Genomic DNA, 12,036 nt, shown 5'->3' on the forward strand with positions numbered 1-12,036 from the left:
ATGATTGTAAACTACAATAAAGCTTTATAAATTTTGTTTTGAATTTTGGAAATTGTCCTTTATTAGTAGTGGTCAATAATTTTTTATTGCACTAAATTCATAAGTAATAATGTGTTGTTATGATGAATGTTTGTTGTTTTCTTTGTAGATATGTTCAATTTAATGTTTAGTGTTCTTTTTAAAGTTTAGGTTTAAGGTCAGTGTTTGGTACGTGAAACTTGTGTTTAAATTTAGTTTAAAAGGTACATTTAAAATAAGAAAAGATGTGAGCAAGTCAAATCAAGGAACTTTGATATTGGTTCTTTTGTTTTTACTAGTGGGTTGGGTTTATCTATTTATGGAGACTGATTAGGTGAAAGGAAACGTGTGAGATACAGTTGCAAAATCTCTTTCTATTACAATACTAGAGATGAATGATGAGTTTTTATTTGCAAAAGGAAACTCATCTTTCTGATTTGTTTATACTTGCTTGTCCATTTTTCTATATCCTTGGTATAAACATGCCCTTACTTCAGTTAGAAGTTAATCTAATCTCTAAATTTTGAGCTGGAAAATTTGCAATTTCAAATTTCAGATCAGTGCTTGTATATTTTATTGTTTAATGTGATGCAGTGCAGGGTATCTTGAATTTGGACCTTTATACTATTATGTTATTTTCTCTGACTAACCGTTGGCACGTGATTGTGATGTAGAATATGATGTCAAGAAGAGTAGAACCATCTGAAGCAAGTTGAGCTTCATTGTAAGCATCTACTGCAAGCACGATGGGTCATTCTGTATGTGCATCCATTAAGAGAAAATCATTGTAAATTGAAGCACTTATACCTACTGAAATGGTTGGAATTGATAATGTGGATATTGATTTGGCTACAATAAGAGATTTTGATGTCTCAGCTTCAAATGAAGAAGTCGAAGCAACTAAACGTCCTGAAAGACAAACAGAAGCACCACATTCTATTATTCCATCTACTAAGAGGAGGAAAATATCAGCTGTTTGGGAGTGTTTTCCAGAAGTAGCCTTGGTCTTTTGTAATTTTATCTTTTTCTGGCAATACTTACAAACCACATATCTTTTGAAAAATACTCCCAAACAGCTGATATTTTCCTCCTTTTAGTAGATGCTACTTATACGGTTTACAAGTATTGCCAGAAAAAGATAAAATTGCAAAAGACCAAGGCTACTTCCCATTTGACACGACATATGGGTCAATGTGTTGAAAGGAAGAAAGTAATAGGGAAGGACTTAGTCGTGAGGGGACAAACTATCTTGGGTTTTGAGCGTTCAACCTTAGAGTTACCTACTCCAATTATGGTGAAAACAAAGAAAAATCATAAGCATCCTAAGGTCAGTTTGAGTTCAATTAATAACATCTATTATTACTATGAAATTATTATGAAATTAATTGTATTAACTAATGCAATGATTATAGTGTTAGTGTTTCAGGTTCGAGAAGCCTTAGCTCACTTGGTTATGATATCTGAATTGTCGTTTAATATAGTTGAGCACCCTGAGTTCATTAATTTTTGTCACGTTCTACAACCTCTTTAGGAAAAAGTTGGAAGGAAACAACTAAAAGCTGATTGCATTACATTAGGGTTTATCAAGTAGAGCGTGAAGAAGACTTTTGAGGAGACTAGAAGGATTAGTATTACTACTGATATTTGGAAGTCAGATCATCAAAATATTGAGTATATGGTACTCACAGCACATTGGGTGGACCAGTCATGGTCCTTAAATAAACGAATTATAAATTTTGTGCACCTACCTCCGCCTAGGAGAGGAATAGACATCGTAACAGTAATTTTTGACTGTCTAAAGGGTTGGGGGATTGAAAATAAGGTAAAATCAAAATTTCAAATTGTTCATCAAATTATACATATAATTTTATTGCATATAATTTCATTAATTTTGTTTGTAGGTGGAAACTATCACAGTAGACAATGCTACTGCAAATGATAGTTACGTTAGAAGATTGAAGGAAGATTTTCAAATGCAAAGACCTTTGTTGTGTGATGGAAAACTTTTCCATGCTAGGTGCACTACCCATATTGTAAATTTGTTAGTTTAGGATGGGGTGGTTGTGATTAAACCTATCATAGACAATATTCGGGAAAGTGTGAAGTTTATAAAAGCTAGTGAGGCAAGACAAAAAAATTTTGTGAAAATTTATATGTAGTGTGGAATAAAGGAGATGAAACTAGTTTTAGATTATGCTACACGATGGAATAGTACATACAAAATGCTAATAACAACACTACAGTCTAGAGATGTTTTTCTTCAATTTATGTTTGTTGAGTCAATCTATATATATTACCCAACAAAGGAAGAGTAGGAGAGATTGGAGGTTGTCTATGACTTTTTAGAACTATTTAATGATATAACAAAATTAATTTCTGGGTCGTAGTATACAACTACAAATAGGTATTTTCAAGAAGTGTTTAGGATAAAAGAGATCTTTAAAGAGCGAGAATTTGATGAAGATTATTCTATATCAATGATGGTGCAAGCAATGTCAAAAAAATTAACAAATATTGGGGTGAGGTGAATTTTCTTATGGAGATTGCTAGCATCATGGATCCCAGGTAATTAATTTACAATTAATTGGGTTTATTATAATATATATGTATTCAAAGAACATGTTTCTAACTAATTAGTTTGGCTTGTGATGATTTCAAGATAAAGTTTCTTATTATTACTTTGGCATTTCCCATTTTACATGGTGAAGAAAATGCCCTTGTGGAGATAGAAAATATCAAAAGAACATTAGAAAAATTATACAAAGAATATGTTGAGATGTTATCAGCAGGAAATTCATCAACTATATTTGTACATCCACAACATTAGCTAAGGACCCAATAAGCACCATTAAGTACATCAAGTACATTAGATCATTGTCATTAAATGAAACTTTATAACATATCATAAGTTCTAACATTTATTTTGTAGGTAAATCATCAAGCTCTCGATATTCAGAGAGTAGACATTATGGTCCTAAATATAGTTGGCTACGTTTGAAGGATCATAAAGAGAAAACATACTCAGAAGAAACCATAAAGTCTGAGTTAGAAATGTATATGGAAGAACGTAATGTTGAGACACCTGACGATGTCAACTTAGGCAACTTTAATGTGCTTCATTGGTGGACTGACAATCAATATAAATATAAAGTACTTTCACAAATGGCAGTCGATATCTTAGCAATTCCTATTACAACAGTGGCTTTGAAGAGCACATTTAGTACAGGTAGTAAAGTGATTGACACGTACAGATCATCTCTATCGCCAGAAATAGTCAATATGCTTATGTGTAGAGTTGATTGGTTGAGAACATGTTATAATATTAGGAAACAAGATGAGGTACTCAATTACTTATCATAACTACATGATCTTTAAATTGATTTTTCATTTAATTGTTGGCAGTATGATTAATAGCTTTCATTCATTTTTAATTTCTTGAAGATGGAAGGTGAAAACGAGATTGCTGAGCTTATCTTGCCAGATAAATAAAGATATAATGTAACATACTGTTTAATAGCATTTAATTTTTAATTGTTGTTGTCGTTATAATGTTTAATAATTGAGTAACTTTGAGGGTGTATGTGATGTTGTTTTTTTATCTTAATAGAATCCGATTGGGTTTAATAGCATTTATGAACTTGTTTGCACCTATACTGTTGGAAGCAGCCCAGATTTTATAGATTTTTGCAAAGTTAGGCAAGACCAATAGGTTTGGGAAATCAAATCCCGCAGGTGATCATCTTTACCGAATGGATTATATGGATTTTTTGTAGGTATATAATTTCTATCTAACTAAATGGATTCTTATTAATTTAAAATTTAGAAAATTGTCTTACTTATTTGTATTTGTTTTAACAAAGCCACCTCGACAGAAATGCTGACATTACAATATCATGTGCAGCAGTAGGTCCAAGGTCTGTTTACCTATTTTGTCTTGATGATAGAATACTCCTAGTTGAGTCTTTTTGATAGATTGTGCACATTTTACTACTTTTTTATTTTGGATCCTGAGTTTCATTTAAACTTTTGGATACTCTCTAGCCATGCATCAGAATATGGACTGGTAAAGATAAACAATAAAGGCCACATTGTGCAGTTTGCTAAAAAACCAAGGGGTGCTAATCTGAAAGCTATGGTAAGCACTAAGCAGATCTCATGCTTTGAATTGCTTATCCTGAAAATTATTAGTCTTCCCTTCAATTGTTCATAAGTTGACTATAGACATCATGAACAATCCTGAAAATTATTAACTTGACTATATAGATGTCTTGTTAAAGCTTTTAAGGTGGAGATATCTTATGTCCAATGACTTTGGTTCTAAATCATTCCTGCAGCTGTGATGGAAAACAATGTTTAGGTAAGAGAAATCTAAACCTAGTACTAGTACTTCTAAATGTGTCATCATTAATTACAGTAGAAGGGTAATTTATTATATGTTGAATGTATCTTCTTTTGACAGGGCTACATCTTCAGAGACTATTGGAAGGACATTAGAGCAATAAAGTCTTTTTATGAAGCTAACTTGGGCCTGACTGAAGAGGTTGGTTTTTATGCTACAATAGTAATCATTTCAGATTTCAAATGTCTTCAATTAAGTTATTTGCAAAACTGCAAAGGGTATTCACATATAGGTGACAATGTCAACCTAGCAAAGCCAGATTTTCTTTGAAATTGATAATGAGCATGACTTTTCATGTTTGCTTCTGCTTCTCTGTTATTCTTGCACACTGTAAATTTGGAAATTTTAAACTATGTCTGTTGCATTACTGCTCTGTTCTTTCACATGATTTCTATATTTTGTTCATATGATTGCTGTAAATAAGGCCTCCCTTGTGTAGAGCTGATTGAATATTACCTTTTGATATCTAGAATGAGTATTTCTTTTTGTGCAGGTTCCAAAGTTTGAATTTTATGATCCGAAGACTTTTTTTTACACTTCTCCTCGTTTCCTACCACTAACCAAGATGGATAATTGTCGGGTATACTGCTAGAGTTCTGATTATCCTCTTGGCTTCATTCATTTGTCTTGCTTTCTCATTGTTCAGATTTATTTTCAGATTAAGGATACAATAATTTCACATGGATGTTTCCTGTGAGAATGCAATGTTGAACATTCCATAGTGGGTAAACGCTCACGTTTAGACTATGGTGTTGAGCTAAAGGTGAGTCATTCATTGCTTTCAGATATTCTCTTCTTGGCATAAGAAGCTTGTTGGGGAAAGATAAATTTAATTTATTAAAAATTTGACTTATCTCTCCAGGATTCTGTGATAATGGGTGTAGACTATTACCAAACAGAATCTGAAATTGTATCTCTACTGGCAGAAGGGAAAGTCCCTATTACAATCGAACAGAATACGAAAATCAGGTAACCAAATGCAGAGTTGAGGAGAATTAAATATCAAAGACATTTTTTCTAATCATTTTCCCATTATTTTTCTTTGTAGGAACTGCATCATTGACAAAAATATTGTTACTGTGCTACCTCTGCCTCTGTTGCTCTACTGTGTAGAACATCTCAAATAAAGAAAAAGGAAAATCAAAAGCAGAGGAAGCCATTTGCTTTCTACACTGCTTCTCTGTTTGGGTTCTCTTTCAAGAAACACACCTTTTTGTTTTCTCTTCTCTCAAACTCTTTTTTTTGAAGATACCAAGACTAGGTCTGAGGCGTTATAAATGTGTTAGAAGATCATGGCATAGTGAAAGGCACCAACCTATGAGAGGTTCTCTCATTCAAGAAATTTTCAGGTCTAACCTTTTTCACTTTTTTTATTTTTTCTCTTCATCAAAAGTTCATATGTGTGTGTATGTGTAGTTACCAATTTTTGGCTTCTATTTTGTTTAGAGTTGTCAATGAGATGCATAGCTCAACAACTAAGAAGAACAAGGAATGGTAAGAAAAGCTCTCTATTGTTATCTTGAAATCGGAAGAAATTATGTACTCTAAAGCCAATTCGGAGGTTGGTTCATTTTAATCTTCAACCACTCTAAATCTCAAATGGGGTTGGTCACTCTGCATTTAACTGCTGAGATTATGAATTAAGAGGCAAGAAAGGAAAATTTTTTTATGCATTTTAGTTCCAAATTTTGAATTTTGTTTTTCCTTTCTTATGCTTCTCTATAAACAAGCCTTCTCCTTTGACATGTTCTTGGGCTTAGTATTGTTGATTTTCAAGCTTAAATGTTGCATCTTGATTATGTGATAGGCTGAATATATGGACCTTAAAAACTTTGGGATAGAACAAATGATGCCATTAACACGGTTATTAGATGTGATGAGAGTTCTGACACAGGAGAGCTACTTCCTCTTTGTATTGAAGGTTTGTATCTGCTCTTCTCCTGTTACTTTCTTATTTCAAAATTGTTTTATTTTTCAATTTTACTATGCATGGAAGTAATTTTGGTTCATCGTAGAGAGACTACCACATTGAACTGTTGTTCTTATCTATGTGATATTGAGTTTTGTTGGTTAAGAAGTGCTACTCTTCTCAAAGTGAAATTCTATGTGTGTGATTCTTCCCAATCTATGATATTTGTTATTTGTTAGCTACTCTCAATTTGGGCTGCATGCTAAGAAGAACATCAAGGAGCCAACGGAATAGTCAGCCGAGATGCTACCTTAATTTGGGTACCCAAGAGCATACTAGTTTAGAGAACATCACTCTAGGACATCAGACTATTAATCAACATTACATACCATGTAACTCTACTTTGATGAAACCCACAAGCACAGATGTAGCTCAAAATCCTGTTGTTCAAAGCAATATCAACTCCACCAAGAATCTTTCTTTTGCATCTGAGAATTTTCCTCACATGAAATCTTGTTATTCAAAGCAATATCAATTCACTCACATGGGTTCAAGTTTGACATTCACATGGACAATTGTAAATTTTGACCTTATTTAAATCGCAATACAACAAGTGGGTGTTTAATTTTTTTTATTAGATTAAATAATTTTAATCTAATTTTTATTATTTACACAAATATAATAAAAAATTTTTGTCAAAATTACCTATTTGTTAGGCCAACTTGTTTACTGTTTTGTTAAAACTTAAGATAATTTTATTTTGTTCAGTTTCAATAACTGATTAATATAAAAGGATTGATTCCATACAATAAAATTTAAAAATTCAGTTTTAATTTGAAAAATTAAATAACATATAGTATAATTAAATGTTTACATAGTGTAAGCATAAACAATACTAAATTTAGGATCACAGAAAGCATACCCGGTTTCTTGATTCTTGCAATTGATGATGATTTGGCGATTCGATGCACTCTTGGAAGTATCCACAACACACTTTGCTGATTTTCTCTCTCATTTCTGCAAAAATTCTTCCAGAGAATTGAATTGGAAGAGTATTGTATTCTTTTTGTTTTAGCGTAAGTTTTCTTTCTGCTCTCTCAACCTCTCAATGGAAGTTACGCTTTTTAAATAAGAGGGAGAGTGGCAGTTATTAAAATAACTGTCAAGGGCAATATTGAAATATTGATATTATGGATTAGTCTTGAATTTGTAACCCTAATGGATCGAGTCAACCTATCATGAGTGGATCGGATCCAATATTTCTCACTCACACATGATGAGGTGTCCAAATCACAATACTCTTTTACCAAAATCTTACAGAATAGAGCAATTCATACTAACAAATGTATCGTGCGACCTTGCGAGTAACTTGCACTTGGGAGCTAATTTACTATGCATCTGTTAGGAATAACATAATCGTTTCAACCCAAAATAAAAATAAAGTGTTAGTCTCGTAGTACCCCAGACTTACTCGATAACACTAGCTCCCTTTAATCCCTCATTTATTATTGTGTTATATTTCTATGTATCCATGATCAAGTCCAATCTCCTATATGAGTGACATGATCGGTCGGCCAATAGACACACGTAATATATAAGTCTTCCTTATCTACTCGGAATTCTTAATTTAAACTGAGCTATTTTTCTAGTCATGTTCCATAGACCGTAATCATTCATGGTCATAGGTTCCAAGCTAAGATAGCAACACTAAGAATAAACATCAAATAACAGCAAAGAGTTAAAGGGTACCATCATGAGGTAATCCTCATAAAGTCTCACACAATGAAGAAGCAGGGATTCATTCTTCCACTACTTTAAACGGTCGTCTTATTCATGCACACATGGTATGAATCATGTGCTACAATGTGTATCTTTTCAAAATGTCATTACCAACATTGTACAGATCTTAGTTTAGTCGCTGCACTCAGCGCCTAACCTGAGTTCTTAATTATCTCTCCAATCTTGCAGGTATCTTTATCTATTAAGAACTCACATCTGGCATTCATAAGTTATTTGGACGTGGGGGATCAAAATCAGTCATTTTCAAATCTATCAAGTCATGACCTCATCTTGATTAATCATTAAGGCAACGTATCAAATAATTCATTTCTTAAGCAATTCTGATTTTCTAAGTACGCTCTTTTAGCGGCATCAACCTCAAGAAATATTTCTTATCTTTGCACGCTCTTCTCAATGTCAAAAGTGATTACTCGTGTGAGAGAGCCAATCAAACTTGTGCGGCATTATCATCTTGTTGAGATTTCAAAATAAACTATATGTATATCCATAAACACCATGAATTCAAACATATAAAATAAATTCAAATTCTTTGATGTTCTAACGTTGTGTTACAAGTACAATATATACTCAACAAGTCATCTATCATATTCTACACAAGCCAAGGGACTTAACATGTGCAAGATATACATCTCTTGAGATTGGTTTAGTTAGAGGATCAGCAATCATTTTATGCGTAGAAATATATTGTACCATCACTTCCTTCTTTGAAATGATATCTCTGACAAAGTTATATCAGGTGTTGATATGTTTGGTTCTATTATGGAATTTGGGATCCTTTGTGAAAGTTATCGCAGCTTGATTATCACAACGTATAACTATAGGACCAACTGCTGCGTCCAATACACACAAATTCTCAAAAAATCTTTTCAACCAAACAGCTTCTTGCACAGCAGTAGAACATGCTACAAATTCTACTTCCATTGTGGATAAGGCTATGCACGTTTGTTTCTTACTGCTCTAAGATATAGCACCATTTTGGAGTAAGAAAGCATAACCTGAAGTTGATTTGTGTTAGTCCAAGTCACCACCCCAGTTAGCATCCGAATAACCAACAATACGTAAATCCTTTCCTTGGTAGTATAAACAATAATTCACAGTGCCTTTCAGATATCTCAATATCCTCTTAACAACCTTCTAGTGTTTCCTTCCTAGATTTGATTGATATCGACTAACCAATCCGACAGCAAAGCATATATCGAGACGAGTACACATCATCGCCTATATGAGACTTCCAACCGTATTTGAATATGGTACTAGAGATATTTCATTTCTTTTGTTTTGAGTCTTTGGACACAAGTCTTAGCTCAATGAATCGCCTTTTGACATAAGATTATCTACGGGCTTGCAGTTTCCCGTGTTGAATCGTTTTAGAATCTTTTGGATATAACGTTCTTGTGACAGAGCCAAAAGTCTCTTTGAACGATCCCTTTTGATTTTTATACCTAAAATATAATCTGCTTCACCCATATCCTTCATGTCAAAATTTGTGGATAACCAATTTTTAATGATCATCACATATTCCAAATCACTCCCAGCTATCAGTATATCATCCACATAAAGAGATAGAATTGCAAATTTGTCATCAGAACTTTTCACATAAACACAATGATTTTATTCTAACATCTTAAAATTATAAGACAATATCGTCTTATAATACCCTCAGATATATTCCAGGGGTAATTACGTCTTTCAACCATGTTTAGAGATATTTCCAATTGTATGTGTGTGTTTGTAGTACATATAGATATAAATACCAAAAGAAAAAGAAAAAAAAAAGATATATGGAGAGAAAGTCAATAAAGAAAATAAGAAAGTTTTCTTGCTTATTTTCTTTGATTTTTCCAGGGGCAATTACCTTTTTGTTTTTTTTCCAACATTCTCTCGTCTCTTCCAGCTTTTTCCATCCTTCTCTCGTCTCTTTCAGAAGAAGGCAATCTTCTTCCTTTCTTTGTTACATTTTTAAGAACAGTGAGTGATTTAGAAGGGTTTTGGAAGATAGATAAGGAAGGAAAATAAGAGTAAGCACTTTTAGAGCTTGGTAACCAAAAGATCTCTTTCTTTTTCCTTTTCCTATGTTTATATATATATTGGAAGTATGTTATATGAATATATTAGTATGTTTTGGCGTTGATTTAAGGTGATTTTGGTGATAAAAGAAGTAAAACAAAGAGAAGGAAGCTAACTTGTAAATATTTGGCTTGAAACAAGATAAGGGGAATCATCCTTGATATGTTGCATGTTTTAGGCTTTTGATTCCTTGGATCTATGTTATAAATGATGATTTTGAAGTTGCGAAATGTTGTCTTGTCATTTGGGATGTCTATGTGTGTTATTTTGTTCATGGCAGAAAGTTGCATGATATTTATAGTTTTTACCACTGAGTTCGTCCTATGTTTTGGCTGCCTTATCTGATGAATTATGTGTGTTACTATATCTTGTTGGAAAGCTCGTTGAATCCTCTTTCCAATGATATATAGATTGTATAAATTAGAGATCATTTGGATTGTTAAATATTGCATGAACCATAAGGACTGCTTTACTAAATAAACAGAAAAGGTAGTTTTTGCCACTGACTTTAGCTCACATTTTGACTACCTTATCTATTGAATTATGAGTTTGATTATAGCTTGTTGGAAAGAGCTTTGAATCCTTTTTTCAACGATATATAACTTGTATGAATTAGAAACCGTTTGGGTTGTTAAATTGTATGAAAAAGAAGATTGCCCTACTAAATGACTGTTCTATGAACAGTATTTTGTAGTTCTGGGCAAGAAAGAAAGAAAGAAAAGGAGGAGAAAAAAAAAGAAAAGAAAGGAAAGGAAAGGAAAGGAAAGGAAAGAAGAAAAGGAAAAAAAAAGCAAGAAAAGGAATTCGGGGCTCAAGATTTAGGGGTCATCTCAAGAGTAATGTCTGGTGAGTTATGAATAAATTTAGATGGAAGCAAAATTAGTAAAATATAAGACCCGTATGCATGCTATAAACTATAAAGGGGCACTTTACACTACACCGCTCGTAGTAGGGCACGTCCGTAGTAGGACATAGACCCACAGTAGGGTCTACTCGTAGTAGAGCATGCTTGTAGTAGAGCACAATTTAGATCACAATTAGTGTAATGAGAGAAAGGAAATGAGCTCAAGCTTAGAAAAGTGCCAAATCCCTATAGTTAGCTTCCAGAAAGTATCAAATAGACACCAGATGGGACAAAGTATGACCCAAATAATAAAAATGAATTAGATTACCCGTTCAATCTCTTATAAAGGTTAGGATGTGAGGTGGAGTCTCGAAAGTGAGTTAGAACAGGAAAAGAGATAGTTTACTTGATTCTTTCCCCTTACTGAGTGTTTTTATCACTTACTTCCTTTTCTTTCCTGATTACAGGTACAAGTGGTCGAGGTAGTTACGAGGCAGGGTTAGGTCAACGAAGATAGATCCGATTGGAACAGGTTATCTTTGGTTTGTATTATATACATACAATCGCATGTTCTTGTTACTTTTGGACCTTTTTGAAATGATGGTATAGTTGTAAATGATTACTCCATGTTTTCATATACTTTTAGATGAGTTTTCATATGAGTATATACATCTTTTGTTTGCTTCTGGACTCTCAGTTTTTTTAGAATAATTTCTAAACACTTTTAATGATGTATTTATTTTAAAGTATTTTAAAAAGAAAAAAAAATAGACGCTTCGGATATTAATTCATAACATTTCTCCTTTGGTGGGTAGTACTTCTAGAGGGGGATGTTACACGCCTTATGAAATTTTAAATACCATTGCCTTAATGACTGTTTTAGGTCATATATAGACTTTTGGAGCTTGCATACTTTGTGCTTTTGGCCTTTTACATTAAAGCCTACAGGCTGATCCATGTAGATTTCTTCGTTAAGCTTTCTATTAAAAAAAAGTTGTT

At 32.9% G+C, this 12,036-nt stretch overlaps 1 pseudogene; it reads left to right on the forward strand.

Annotated features, from left to right (window-relative positions):
• Positions 1-833: 833 nt before the first annotated feature.
• On the forward strand, positions 834-6,924 carry LOC123193116 (annotated as a pseudogene).
• Positions 6,925-12,036: the final 5,112 nt, after the last annotated feature.

This window comes from Mangifera indica, chromosome 12 (assembly GCF_011075055.1).
Source record: "Mangifera indica cultivar Alphonso chromosome 12, CATAS_Mindica_2.1, whole genome shotgun sequence".
In the NCBI taxonomy this organism is placed as follows: domain Eukaryota; kingdom Viridiplantae; phylum Streptophyta; class Magnoliopsida; order Sapindales; family Anacardiaceae; genus Mangifera; species Mangifera indica.